Here is a 15,740-nt window from a genome sequence, read left to right as displayed (position 1 = left end):
CCGAAACAGTCGTTCCCCCCCACATATCAGGTATCAGCGTACTCAGGACAAATTGCACAATAACTTTTAGGGTCCTGTTACCCTTGGGAAAATAAAAATTGGGGTCAAAAGATCATTTTTGTGGAAAAAATATGATTTTTTAATTGTACCGCGGTACGTTATAAACTTCTGTAAAGCCCTTGTGGGTTCAAAGTTCTCACCACATATCTAGATAAGTTCCTTGGGGGGTCTAGTTTCCAAAATGGGGTCACTTGTAGGGGGTTTCCACTGTTTAGGTACATCAGGGACTCTCCAAATGTGACATGGCGTCAGATCTGAATTCCAGCCAGTTTTGCATTGAAAAAGTCAAACGGCGCTCCTTTCATTCTGAGCTCTGCCATGCGCCGAAACAGTCGTTCCCCCCCACATATCAGGTATCAACGTACTCAGGACAAATTGCACAATAACTTTTGCAGTCCAATTTCTCCTGTTACCCTTGGTAAAATGAAAAAAATTGAACCTGAAGTATTTTTTTTTGTGAAAAAAAGTTAGATGTTCATTTTTTTTTAAATATTCAAAAAAATTCCTGTGACGCACCTAAAGGGTTAATAAACTTCTTGAATGTGGTTTTGAGCACCTTAAGGGTGCAGTTTTTAGAATGGTGTCACTTTTGGGTATTTTCTATCATATAGACCCCTCAAAGTGGCTTCAAATGTGATGTGGTCCCTAAAAATAAAATGGTGTTGTAAAAATGAGAAATCGCTGGTCAACTTTTAACCCTTATAACTTCCTAACAAGAAAAAATTTTGGTTCCAAAATTGTGCTGATGTAAAGTAAACATGTGGGAAATGTTAGTTATCAAGTTTTTTGTGTGCTGTATCTCTGTGATTTAAGGGCATAAAAATTCAAAGTTGGAAAATTGCGAAATTTTCAAAATTTTCGCCAAATTTCCGTTTTTCTCACAAATAAACGCAAGTTATTTGAATGAAATTTTACCACTAACATGAAGGACAATATGTCATGAGAAAACATTGTCAGAATCACCGGGATCCATGGAAGCGTTCCAGAGTTATGACCTCATAAAGGTACAGTGGTCAGAATTGTAAAAATTGGCCCGGTCATTAACGTGCAAACCACCCTTGGGGGTGAAGGGGTTAAGCAAATATCTAAAAATTACAATTTTATTTCATTTCAAAGACACAAATATAGACATAACATAAGACAAGATACCTCAAACCATCAAAAAACAACCAGAGTTTAGCGTGTACAAATATGCAGGGAAAACATAAATATTATCTGCTTTAAGCAGAATAACAAAATGGGGATATGTCCATTGTGGTTGTGAATTTAAATTGCATCTATTAGATATGCAGGAGAGATCCTAGTACAAATAGCCACATACCACAATCAAAGCTACCCATATGAATGAGATAAAACAATTACCCATAAGCTTATAATAACATTAGAGAATCAATATATTGCATTATGCCACGTGGCCTCATAAAGTGCATATGCATAAGTCTTCATGCAAGCATGTTGCCACCTTACCAAGCTCCAGATACTTCTATGTGTTATATCCTTCAGAACTGCATATAATCATGGTAAACTATTCCAAATTCCAATTCCCAATAAATACATGTATAATACATATTACCCTTTTCCCAGCTCTTTGTATGAAATGAATGCCAAGTGGCCCGCTAACACTCCTGACCTCGACGCGCGTTTCGCTGATGCTTCTTCCTAGGTACAAACCATGCAGTATGGCCAAACTTTTGCATTGGTCAGTTTTCCTTATTGTAATTTTTAAAATGTAAAATGTATATATATATATATACTTTTTTTTACCTAGTTTACAAAGGAAATGTGACATCTTTATAAATTTAGGCCATTTATAGATCATGTTATCCTAAACTTGCTTAACTGTTATGGATGGGTCACTGAGGAGGATGGCAGGAACAGGCTGGGCCACCAGAAGACCAGAGAGGTTGGTAACTAAGCGGATTGCAGACCCCTGATCCTATCCGCACAACTAGCAGTAGCCGTGGAGCGTTCCAACGATGCCCTAGACACCTTGTCACAGCCGGAGGACTAACTGAGCCTAAAGACAGAAAGATGAAATCTAAACTGCCCCGGAGCAGATCCCCAAAGGAATAGACAGCCCCCAAACATATATTGTTGGTGAGACAAGATGAGACACAAACACAGGCAGAGAGCAGACCTAGCAAACGGTGGGGCCAAAGCTGTCTAGACAGGACAGGATAGAAAAGATACTGTCTGCAATCACGCACAAAACCCTGAAAAAGTCCAACACTACTGATATACAAAAAACCTGAGATCATACGATCTCACCCCCGCTAGATCAGCACTCTGGTATAAACTGGCAGGAAAGCAAAAAGATACTAACATAACAGGGGACTGAACAAGCTGCAACATATGAACCAGGGCCCAGCGCTGCCCCCAGCAGGGATCATGCTGAACCCTAGCAGCAAGACAGAAAGCAAAAAAAAAAGACAACCAGATTAGATGCAAAGGATTAGCAAAAGAATACTTAGCTGCAGGGGCGGACACTGACAGCTCCTTTTATGGCGTCAAAGCTACATGTGTATATATATATATATATTTATTGATATTATATAGCCACACACACATACATGTATATATATTACATAGTCTCCTTTATTATGTATATTGCTGTCCCTTACACAGTGCCCTCTCTTATGTACAGTACCGTCCCTTACATATTGAATTATATAGAGCCCTGTTTTTTATTACATACTGTCCTGTCTTGTTAGCTGTATAATGCAATGATGGCTGATGAAGCATGGGAAAGCTTCCTTTCTAATGGAGGAGCTGATGGACTGGTAGTTTGGTCACCGGCTCCTCGATCAGCAGTCATTTTATATCTAACAAGAGAGGGGACTATGTAATAAAAGAGGGCACTGTAAATAACAAAATTAACAAGAATACACCATGTAAGAGACAGCACTATACATAACAGCAGAGGAAGCTATATGAAGCTATATAATAAGTGACGGCACCATATATCTATAGAGAGGGTGGTACGTAATAAGGGACGTGTTATACATAATAAAAGAGGAAACTATGTAACTAAGGGTGGTGTTATACAGAATTAGTGAGTCCACTATATACTAAGGGACTGTGTTAGACATAGTGAGTATACTATATACTAAGGGACTGTGTTAGACATAATAAGCGATAACGTCTTCCTCCACCTCCCCCTGTTCCTAAGGCCATTATAAGTCCCCCTTCCTAACATCCCAATCCCCTACACCCCTCATTGTCCTCCTCCCCTCGCATCCCATTATTGTCCTCTCCCCCACCCCATCATTGCCCTCTTCACCACCTCCATCATTTTCTTCTCCCCCACCACTATCTTTGTTTTTCCCACCACTCCCATCATTGCCCATTCCACCACCTCCATAATTTCCTCCTCTTCCTCTACCACCCCCATTATTGCCCTTTCCACCACCACCAGTGCATTCTCCCCCACCACCCCATCATCATTTCTTTTTCCCCCACCACCCCATCATTGCCCTCCATCACCCCCATCATTGCCTTCTCTCCATCACCCGCATCATTGCCTTCTCCCCATCACTCCCATCATTGCCTTCTCCATCACCCCATCACTGCCTTCTCCCCATCACTCCCATCATTGCCTTCTCCCCATCACTCCCATCATTGCCTGCTCCATCACCCCATCACTCCCATCATTGCCTTCTCCCCATCACTCCCATCATTGCCTTCTCCATCACCCCATCACTGCCTTCTCCCCATCACTCCCATCATTGCCTACTCCCATCATTGCCTGCTCCATCACCCCATCACTACTATCATTGCCTTCTCTCCATCACTTCCATCATTGCCTGCTCCATCACGCCCATCATTGCCTGCTCCATCACCCCATCACTCCCATCATTGCCTTCTCCCCATCATTGCCTGCTCCATCACCCCAGCACTCCCCTCATTGCCTTCTTACCATCACTCCCTTCTCTCCATCACTTCCATCATTGCCTTCTCCCCATCACTCCCTTCTCCCCATCACTCCCATCATTGCCTTCTCCCCATCACTCCCATGATCCCATCAATGCCTTCTTTCCATCACCCATCATGGCCTTCTTCCATTACCCCTCATGGCCTTCTCCCATCACCCCTGGCATCATGACCTTCTCTCCTCATGTCCGCATCTCCTCCAGGGCCAGGCTTCACCTACACACAGACAGACACACACACACACACATACATACATACATACATACATACATACATACACACAGACATACATACACACACAGACATACACACAGATATATACACACACAAACATACACACAGACATACACATATACATACACACACAGACATACACACACACAGACACACACACATACATACATACACACACAGACATACACACATACATACACACACATACACACATACATACACACAGACACACACAGACATACAGACACACACATGCATACATACACACAGACATACACACACAGACATACATATATACATACATACACACATACATACACACAGACACACACATACATACACATACACACACATACATACACACAGACATACACACATACATACACACACATACATACACACAGACATACACACACATACACATTCACACACACAGACATACATACATACACACACACACACACAGACACACACATACATACACACATACAGACATACACACATACATACACACGTACACACACAGACATACACATACACACACAGACATACACACATACATACAGACATACACACAGACATACACACATACATACACACAGACAGACATACACACAGACATACACACAAATACAAAAACACACAGATATACACCATACATACAGACACACATACATACACACATACATACACACTCACATACATACACACAGACATACACACACATACATACACCCATACAGACATACACACATACATACATGCACACATACATACACACAGACATACACACATACATACATACACAGACATACACACACATACACAAACATACACATACACACAGACATACACACACACATACAGACATACACACACAGACATACACACATACATACACACATGTACACACACACATACATACACACATACACACAGACATACACACAAATTCAAAAACACACAGACATACACACACACAGACACACATACATACATACATACACACATACACACAGACATACACACATACATACATACACACAGACATACACACACATACAAACATACACACATACACAAAGACATACACATACACAAACATACACATACACACACACACGGAGACATACACACACTTACAGACAGACACACAAACATACAGACATACACACATACATACACACGTACACATACATACATACACACAGACATACACACACACATACACACATACATACACACACAGACATACACACACACAGACACACATACTGTACATACATACAGACACACATACATACACACATACACACACAGACATACATACACACAGACATACACAAACAAACATACACCAAGACATACACACACATACACAAACATACACACAGACATACACACATACATACGCACAGACACACACACATACATAAAGACTCACAAGTGACTGACTGACCTGCGGCTGCAGCCACCATCCAGCCTGCGCCAAAGGCACAGTGAGTGAGACAGTCTGTCTCCTCCTCTCCTCCCCCACAGCAGCAGCACAGCGTGACTGACACTGATATCGTCTCAACTCAGGGCTGGCTCCTCTCCTCCTTGCGCCTGGCGCTCCACATGGCTAATTTGAATAATTAGCCATGCGGTGCTGGAGGCTGGAGGGGCCCCCTCTCCCCAGGGGCCCTGTGCAATGCATGGGCTGCACAGGTGGTAGGTCCGCCCCTGCTTAGCTGAACCATGCAGATCAGGCAGGGGACAAAAGAGCTCCAATGCACACTGAGGAAATCACCAGCAACCTCCAAGAGCAGCCAGCTCAATTATATGCTCCCAGCCAGTAATCCCAGATTTCCAATTATCGTCGTCAGGTGGGGAACTTCCATCCACCTGGTCAGCTCCACTACTCTCAGCAACCACCAGAGGGAGCAGAGGGAGCTTCGGCTCAGAACTCCGAGCAAGAGAATTCACAACACTTAACTGTTACAATAACAGTAATTTAAGGGATGCCGAAGCTTTTACATGCCACTGTATCTCTGATTGCTGTTAGATAAAGCTCAGACAAGATAGACAACCTCACGATCATGTGCTGAAAATAGAACGGGTATGAAGATGTCTTGAGTGTTTGCTATGTCGGCATGTGACCAGCGAGTTAAAAGGGCTCACTGACTGGTCATTTCAATAATTAAAGAGAATCTGTCATCAGATTTTTGCTGTCCCATCTGAGAACAGAATGCTGTAAGAGACCCTAATTCCAGTTGTAAGTCATTTAATGGTCTTCTTGTAGTTTTGCTAAATCAATATTTTATCTCCAGCAGCTATCTGCCTATGCACAGTGTAGGCAGATAGCTGTCAATAACATTAGTTATCAGCTCATATTTTTTTTATCAAAAATAATGCAAGAAGCCCAATTAGGTACTGAGAACTGGAGTAAAGATTTTTATGTGCTGTCAGTATGGGAAGCAGAATCCCTTTAAGCCAGCCTCCTTATCTGTCTGGGCCAAAGCAAAGACAAGATAAATGTAATGGCCTAGCTATTAAAGTGAGCCAGTAAGCCAGCTTCATCACTCACACACAGCACTAGTCACATGCTAACATAGGAAAAGCTGTCCTGTGATGAGCTGGAAGTGGTGCCGAAACCCGGGACGATGGCCGGGGATACCTGTGATAATGAAAGCATCTTTGTAAATTGTGAAACTGATAATTTTATTCATATTTCTATATGATTTTTTTAAAAACTGGACAACTACTTTAATAGTTGAGGGTCTACATAGCATAGAGCAAAAAGGTTTGGCCCTTCCTCAATGGGTGGCAAGTTCTTATATAAGCCTTCCCTCAGAGAAACAGGATAGTAAGCAATCATTGTAATTGTGGAAGTGGACCAAGGATTAGAAAAAGGTTGGAGGAGGAAATAAATACGGTACCCAGCACCATAATGGGGGCCCCCAGTTTGATCTTTTCTATGAGACCCCTTGTCATTTAGTTCTAAATCAAGTCTAACACCTCGGAATTTTAGAATTGCTTCCATTTTCTCCAAATCGACCATTTGTATCTTATAGGACATTAATCATCTTTTCTCACTGAAATGTGAAGCCGCGTGATATTATTACATTATATTATTTGCTTTTTGGACACTATTTAATCTCGCTCGTTGCAGAATGTTCCTGGGCAGCTTTCAACGCTGTACATTTTGGCCAGAATATTTGGCCGACATGAATCTTCTTGGAGCTGTAAACTCTGTAACAAATTAGGACAAAAGCACCAAGTATTTGGGCCAAAATCTAACGATCTTCTGTTCTTTAAAACACATAAAGAAGATGAACTGCTCGGCGGCACATTAATACGGATTCCAGCTCAATGTCAGCTAGGTTTTGTTTTTTTTTTAAAATCTGAAATTATTTTGCTTTCTCTGAGATAAATGAAAGAAGAAGTGATAATGATAAAAGAGATGAGACTGTCAACGCAACCGGGCAATATTCATAACTGCATTGATTTTTATATTAACATTTCTAAAAATGCTTATCAGTTCTCCTGACAAGTAAATACCCCATGAAATAAAAATGATGGAGCATTTTTCCATAAAGGACTACATTGTGCCGTCCTTCTGTTATCTGGGTGTTATCATTGCCGTTACACTCGAGTAATCGTGAGAGCAGATATGTTTCAGAGCTTTGCGTTTTGGGTTGTTTTTTTCCTCTTAGGGATACCATCTGCACCTATAAACACCATCATGTGCAAATTGAACTTTTGGTATCATGATTAAGAGTGCTTAGCCACTCGAAACGCGTAGATCGATCGCATGCCTTGTAACTCATGCTGGCTTTTAAACCTCATTTCTATTGAGTGAATAAAGAATATTTTTCACTACATCGTGGAGCTGGACAAAGTTTTTTCTCATTGCCTTGGATTGTGCGCTTTGACACAGCGGTCTCGTGCTCCGATGTTGGAATGCTATGTCTGGTGAGCTGGATTTGTATCCTGATTTATTGCAAATTGAACTTTGCAGTTTAAAATGTACCCTCAGTTTTAAGAACTTTTTCACATGTCAATAACCAGTCAAAACTTTTGACATTCTAAGTGGGTTGGTTCATGAACAGTTTTGAGGAGCACACCGATCCCCTTCCTCTTGGTTTCCTGCTTGGTGGAGGAGCGGTGTACTTCTGATGATTGAATTGTGCACGCTGTGAGGCAGCTTTTCCACGGCAGCATTGGAGGAATGAAGGAGCTTTGAAGATGGTTGTATCAAGTCACCCAGCCAGCTCCAGACCAGTGCTTGCAACCTCGCGCTCCTTGCATAAGAGACCAGCCAACTCTGGGGTGACCGGTAATCTAGGCAATTAAATGTAAACTATAGAATTAAAGATCCCTAAATTCTTTAGAACAGAGAACATTATTAATGAGAAGGAAATTGCAGTGCCACAACTTGTTTAAGGACAAATGGCTGCAGCTGGGTGAGCTAATATATAAGGACGGGCTGTCAGGCATTCATCACAGCCCTGACGAAGAGGGAAGCTACCCTCGAAACACGTTGGTTTGTGCCCTCTGCGCACCCGTCTTTGCTTTGCCTAGTGTTGTGAGTTCATTTTTCCCTTCACCATTGAGGTCTGATGAACTCCCTCCTCTGGTGAAGGAAGGTAGTGAGACTGATTACCAACCACCTGGGCAGCTAGATGATAACTGGGTGGCTGGAATTGAGGACTGGATATAAGGCTGCCGACGCCCTTCTTCCTGGCTGGTGATTTTCCTGCTGGATTCTTGGAGACCAGTCTGATTCCTGCGTCTCAAAGCTAAGTTTTTCTGCTCTGCTTTGTACTCTTCAGTTTTGTTTTTGTTTTGCCTTGTTTTTTGGGAGTTCTGCCATCCCCGGCCGGGGGTGAGCTGAATTCCATTTTTGTCTCTGATCTGTTGATCTTTTGCTCTGTCTTCAGAATATACCTGAGTGCTGATATAGTCTTTTGAAGCCTAGCGACTTCAGGGCCTGTTTTTCCTATCAGTCGGTTGGCTCATTTTGATAGGGTTTTTGCGGATGGCAGACAGGAGCTTTCCTATCCTGTCCTATGTAGTTAGCTTGGGCCCCATCATTTGCTCAACCTATCTTTCTATCTGTGTTAGTGTTTTCATCTTGCTTCACCGTCATTTTATGTTGGGGGCTGCCTATTGCTTTGGGGTCTGCTCTGGGGCAGTTTAGTTTTTCCCCCTTTCTGTCTTTAGGCTATGTAGCTCTCCGGCTGTGATCGAGGGGTCTAGGGCACCGTAGGAACCCCCCACGGCTACTGCTAGTTGTTGTGGATAGGTTCAGGGGTCTGCAATCCGATAGCTGCCAACCTCTCTGGTTTTTCTGGACTTAGCTGGTATTTTGTTTTTTCCTCCTTCGGTGACTCATCATAACAGAATCACCAGCCAGGAAGAAGGGCGTCGGCAGCCTTATATCCAGTCCTCAATTCCAGCCACCCAGTTATCATCTACAGTCATGGCCAAAAGTATTGACACCCCTGCAATTCTGTCAGATAATACTCAGTTTCTTCCTGAAAATGATTGCAAACACAAATTCTTTGGTATTATTATCTTCATTTAATTTGTCTTAAATGAAAAAACACAAAAAGAATTGTCCTAAAGCCAAATTGGATATAATTCCACACCAAACATAACAAAGAGGGTGGACAAAAGTATTGGCACTGTTCGAAAAATCATGTGATGCTTCTCTAATTTGTGTAATTAACAGCACCTGTAACTTACCTGTGGCACCTAACAGTTGTTGGCAATAACTAAATCACACTTGCAGCCAGTTGACATGGATTAAAGTTGACTCAACCTCTGTCCTGTGTCCTTGTGTGTACCACATTGAGCATGGAGAAAAGAAAGAAGACCAAAGAACTGTCTGAGGACTTGAGAAACCAAATTGTGAGGAAGCATGAGCAATCTCAAGGCTACAAGTCCATCTCCAAAGACCTGAATGTTCCTGTGTCTACCGTGCGCAGTGTCATCAAGAAGTTTAAAGCCCATGGCACTGTGGCTAACCTCCCTAGATGTGGCCGGAAAAGAAAAATTGACAAGAGATTTCAACGCAAGACTGTGCGGATGTTGGATAAAGAACCTCCACTAACATCCAAACAAGTTCAAGCTGCCCTGCAGTCCGAGGGTACAATGGTGTCAACCCGTTCTATCCGTCGGCATCTGAATGAAAAGGGACTGTATGGTAGGAGACCCAGGAAGACCCCACTTCTTACCCCAAGACATAAAAAAGCCAGGCTGGAGTTTGCCAAAACTTACCTGAAAAAGCCTAAAACATTTTGAAGAATGTTCTTTGGTCAGATGAGACAAAAGTAGAGCTTTTAGGGCAAAAGCATCAACATAGAGTTTACAGGAGAAAAAAGAGGCATTCAAAGAAAAGTACTCGGTCCCTACAGTCAAACATGGCGGAGGTTCCCTGACGTTTTGGGGTTGCTTTGCTGCCTCTGGCACTGGACTGCTTGACCGTGTGCATGGCATTATGAAGTTAGAAGACTACCAACAAATTTTGCAGCATAATTTAGGGCCCAGTGTGAGAAAGCTGGGTCTACCTCAGAGGTCATGGGTCTTCCAGCAGGACAATAACCCAAAACACACTTCAAAAAGCACTAGAAAATGGTTTGAGAGAAAGCACTGGAGACTTCTAAGGTGGCCAGCAATGAGTCCAGACCTGAATCCCATAGAAAACCTGTGGAGAGATCTAAAAATGGCAGTTTGGAGAAGGCACCCTTCAAATATCAGGGACCTGGAGTAGTTTGCCAAAGAAGAATGGTCTAAAATTCCAGCAGAGCATTGTAAGAAACTCATTGATGGTTACTGGAAGCGGTTGGTCGCAGTTATTTTGGCTAAAGTTTGTGCAACCAAGTATTAGGCTGAGGGTGCCAATACTTTTGTCCGGCCCATTTTTGGAGTTTTGTGTGAAATGATCAATGTTTTGCTTTTTGCTTCATTCTCTTTTGTGTTTTTTCATTTAAGACAAATTAAATGAAGATAATAATACCAAAGAATTTGTGTTTGCAATCATTTTCATGAAGAAACTGAATATTATCTGACAGAATTGCAGGGGTGTCAATACTTTTGGCCATGACTGTAGCTGCCCAGGTGGTTGGTAATCAGTCTCACTACCTTCCTTCAACAGAGGAGGGAGTTCATCAGACCTCAATGGTGAAGGGAAAAATGAACTCACAACAGCCTAGCTTGTGACGTCACATAGCTCCGCCTTCTCATCGTGCCGCGTCCTCGCTGCTGCTTCCGGCCGGAGCACACGAGGTGCTGGCGGCCACCCACTCCCCCGCCACGTGCGGTGTAGCCTTATCCTCCCCACGTACAGCTATCGCCTTGCTAACAGCCACCACCTGGGCCTATTGCGGCACTCAACCAAGCGGTATAAGTAAGTCCAGATGAGTCCTATTAGGACTTACTGACCATTCTAACTTTACTATATCAAGTGTGTTTTCTTCTGTTTAGTGCCTTGCTATAACCAGCAAACCTTACTCCGGCTTCATCTAGCCAGCAGGAATCACAACAAGCACTGTAACAGACTCCACTGATGGTTTGGTGGCCACTACTATTTTGTAGTTAAAGAGTTTTTTGGAGCTAAAGCTCCCTTACAACGCTTATATGAGAGGATTTTGTTCCTGTTTACTTCTTTCAAACAAGTACAAGTAAGTGCAGAGGCACCTTTATAGGTGTGACACACTATCCTCTACCTCTACCTTGTGCCAGTCATTACACTGGCTACCCATTCACTCCAGAATTCAGTATAAACTTATTACCCTCACCCACAAAGCCCTCCATGGCTCAGCACCACCCTACATCTCCTCCCTTGTTTCAGTATACCACCCTACCCGCGCCCTCCGTTCTGCTGATGACCTGAGGTTAGTATCCTCAATAGTCAGAACCTCCCACTCCCGTCTCCAAGACTTTACACGTGCCGCGCCAATTCTTTGGAATGCACTTCCCAGGTCAATACGATTAGTCCCCAATCCCCACAATTTTAAGCGTGTCCTGAAAACGCATTTATTCAGACTGGCCTATCACCTCAACACATTAACCTAACCTATCCCTGTGTGGCAGAGCCAAAAGTTTTACCATAACCAGGTTCCCAGCATCATGTTCCCACATGCTTTATGCATCCATTAGCCCTCTGTGTCTGTACTGTTACACACTTAACATTATGGCTGGTCCATACAATCAGGGCAACTGTTACCACCCACCTTTCGTGTCTCCCTCTTTCCTCATAGACTGTAAGCTTACGAGCAGGGCCCTCACTCCTCTTGGTATTTGTTATAATCTACTGTATGTGATTATTGTTATGCTGTAATGTCTATTGTCTGTACAAATCCCCTCTGAAATGTAAAGTGCTGCGGAATATGTCGGCGCTATAAAAAATAAAATGTATTATTATTATTATTATTATCCAGTTCACGGTTACTAGTATTTACTATATCCAATTTTATCTGTACAGCACTGTGAAAGTGGGCTATCAGCAAGCACCACGGGACTACCCCGAAGGAAATAGCCACGTTTAGAAAACATTAGTGAGTACAGTGAACATAAAAAAAGTTGTAGCATGGGATATTAACATTACTGGTATTTTAATTCTATCCATATATGGTTTTTTTATCAGCATCACAGACCACTACAAGAAATTACCTATACAATACCATTTGTGAGGTATCAGCCAGATAAACACCTTAAATTATAAAGAACATTTCATAAACCCTTCATTAAAAGTAAGTATTGATAACTGCAAAAATAATCCCCCTTTTTTTGCACTGTAGACTTTTTTCCTGTTTCATACATTTGCTCAGTATAGCGCGGAAAGATATATAATTATGAAATTGCAAAGTTGTTCTTCACAAACACTCTGCAACGTCACCTATTTAATAAGAGGAGACCCCGCTAAGGTTGATAAAGAACTTTTATTAATTTTTAGGTAACATCTGTATGGCGCCACTCTGAGTGTCTTTATCAGGGCAATGTAGCTGTCATCTTTATAGAGGTACTTTGGCGGTCTTCCTTGCGGGAGAGTTTCGTGACCTTCTTCTTTATAGGGGCACTGTGACTGTCTTATTCATAGGGACACTGTGGTTGTCTTCTTTATAGGGGCAGTGTGGCTGTCTTCTTTGCAGGGGCACTTTGTGACTGTCTTCTTCATAGGGACACTGGATTTGCAGGGGCACTGTGGTTGTCCTCTTTATAGAGACACTGTGGCTGTCATCTTTATAGGGGCACTTTGTGGCTGGCTTCTTTGCAGGGGCACTGTGGCTGTCTTCTTTATAGGGAGACTGTGACTGTCTTCTTTATAGAGACACTGTGGCTGTCATCTTTATAGGGACACTGTGGCTTTGCAGGGACACTGTGGCTGTCTTTGCTGTAGGGCCATTTTGTGGCTGTGTTGTTTATAGGGGCACTTTGTGGCTGTCTTTATAGGGACACTGTGGCTTTCTTCTTTATAAGGTGTGAGGGGTTGACAGGCTTTGCTGCTCCTCAAGGTAGACTCAGGCGCACAGGTGGTTAAAGTCTCTTGGTGGTTTATTGCTTCATAAACCAAAAACAATAATGGTAACAGAAAAACAGCCTGTCTGGCTCAAATAAAAATAAACAGTTCATACACCATCCTGCCCAGGTCCTCTGGGACGACACATATGGCAGCTCTCACAGGAGCTAGCAATCCGGAGGCTTGTTTTCCTCCACACACATGGATAGAGAAAAAAAAATGGCTGGACATTTAACTCCTCTCCAGCCACACCCTGGAGGTGGAGATATGGTGGGTAGGCGTACCGCCCATCTCTGGCCTACCCACCATGAAAACCATATAGCAACTGGATTGCTCAAACACTTATGGCTTTCACATCACACAGGAAAGCATCTTTGTGACAGATATCTCCCCTCATGTTTGACACCAGTGACTCTGTGACATATTCCTCCCCTCTGACAAAAGCCGGGGGCTTTGGCACCTTCGGACACCAAACAGGGAATTCGGGAGAGGGCATCTGCATTCACGTGTAGCTTCCCGGGCCTATGTTCTACATGTAACTTTACATTCTGGAGGTCTAAGAACCATCTCGTCACCCAGGAATTCTTACCCTGTTTCTCCCTTAACCATCTCAGCGGGGCATGATCGGACACGAGTTTGATCCTCCGGCCTAGTAGATAATGCCTCAATGTATCCACTGCCCATATTATGGCCAGACACTCCTTCTCCACAGTGGTGTAATTTTTCTCGCATGACGACAGCTTCTGGCTCAGATACAGTGGGGAAAAAAAGTATTTAGTCAGTCAGCAATAGTGCAAGTTGCACCACTTAAAAAGATGAGAGGCGTTTGTAATTTACATCATAGGTAGACCTCAACTATGGGAGACAAACTGAGAAAAAAAAATCCAGAAAATCACATTGTCTGTTTTTTTTTCATTTAATTTGCATATTATGGTGGAAAATAAGTATTTGGTCAGAAACAAGCAATCAAGATTTCTGGCTTTCACAGACCTGTAACTTCTTCTTTAAGAGTCTCCTCTTTCCTCCACTCATTACCTGTAGTAATGGCACCTGTTTAAACTTGTTATCAGTATAAAAAGACACCTGTGCACACCCTCAAACAGTCTGACTCCAAACTCCACTATGGTGAAGACCAAAGAGCTGTCAAAGGACACCAGAAACAAAATTGTAGCCCTGCACCAGGCTGGGAAGACTGAATCTGCAATAGCCAACCAGCTTGGAGTGAAGAAATCAACTGTGGGAGCAATAATTAGAAAATGGAAGACATACAAGACCACTGATAATCTCCCTCGATCTGGTGCTCCACGCAAAATCCCACCCCGTGGGGTCAGAATGATCACAAGAACGGTGAGCAAAAATCCCAGAACCACGCGGGGGGACCTAGTGAATGAACTGCAGAGAGCTGGGACCAATGTAACAAGGCCTACCATAAGTAACACACTACGCCACCATGGACTCAGATCTTGCAGTGCCAGACGTGTCCCACTGCTTAAGCCTGTACATGTCCGGGCCCGTCTGAAGTTTGCTAGAGAGCATTTGGATGATCCAGAGGAGTTTTGGGAGAATGTCCTATGGTCTGATGAAACCAAACTGGAACTGTTTGGTAGAAACACAACTTGTCGTGTTTGGAGGAAAAAGAATACTGAGTTGCATCCATCAAACACCATACCTACTGTAAAGCATGGTGGTGGAAACATCATGCTTTGGGGCTGTTTCTCTGCAAAGGGGCCAGGACGACTGATCCGGGTACATGAAAGAATGAATGGGGCCATGTATCGTGAGATTTTGAGTGCAAACCTCCTTCCATCAGCAAGGGCATTGAAGATGAAACGTGGCTGGGTCTTTCAACATGACAATGATCCAAAGCACACCGCCAGGGCAACGAAGGAGTGGCTTCGTAAGAAGCATTTCAAGGTCCTGGAGTAGCCTAGCCAGTCTCCAGATCTCAACCCTATAGAAAACCTTTGGAGGGAGTTGAAAGTCCGTGTTGCCAAGCGAAAAGCCAAAAACA

General features: G+C 43.0%; 1 long non-coding RNA gene across 1 annotated transcript in view; it reads left to right on the top strand.

The window, feature by feature from the left end:
• Positions 1–13,789, top strand: part of LOC141088390 (uncharacterized) — a 34,541-nt gene extending 20,752 nt beyond the window's left edge. Inside the window, exons 2-3 of the long non-coding RNA XR_012231940.1 lie at positions 12,695–12,767; positions 12,857–13,789. This is a non-coding gene — a long non-coding RNA (uncharacterized lncRNA). The remainder of the gene's footprint in view (positions 1–12,694; positions 12,768–12,856) is intronic.
• Positions 13,790–15,740: the final 1,951 nt, after the last annotated feature.

Source organism: Dendrobates tinctorius, unplaced genomic scaffold (assembly GCF_039654945.1).
Source record: "Dendrobates tinctorius isolate UK_male_01 unplaced genomic scaffold, ASM3965494v1 ptg000039l, whole genome shotgun sequence".
Classification (NCBI taxonomy): Eukaryota; Metazoa; Chordata; class Amphibia; order Anura; family Dendrobatidae; genus Dendrobates; species Dendrobates tinctorius.
Note: the sequence above shows the minus strand (reverse complement) of the source record. Positions and strands in the feature narration are given on the sequence as shown.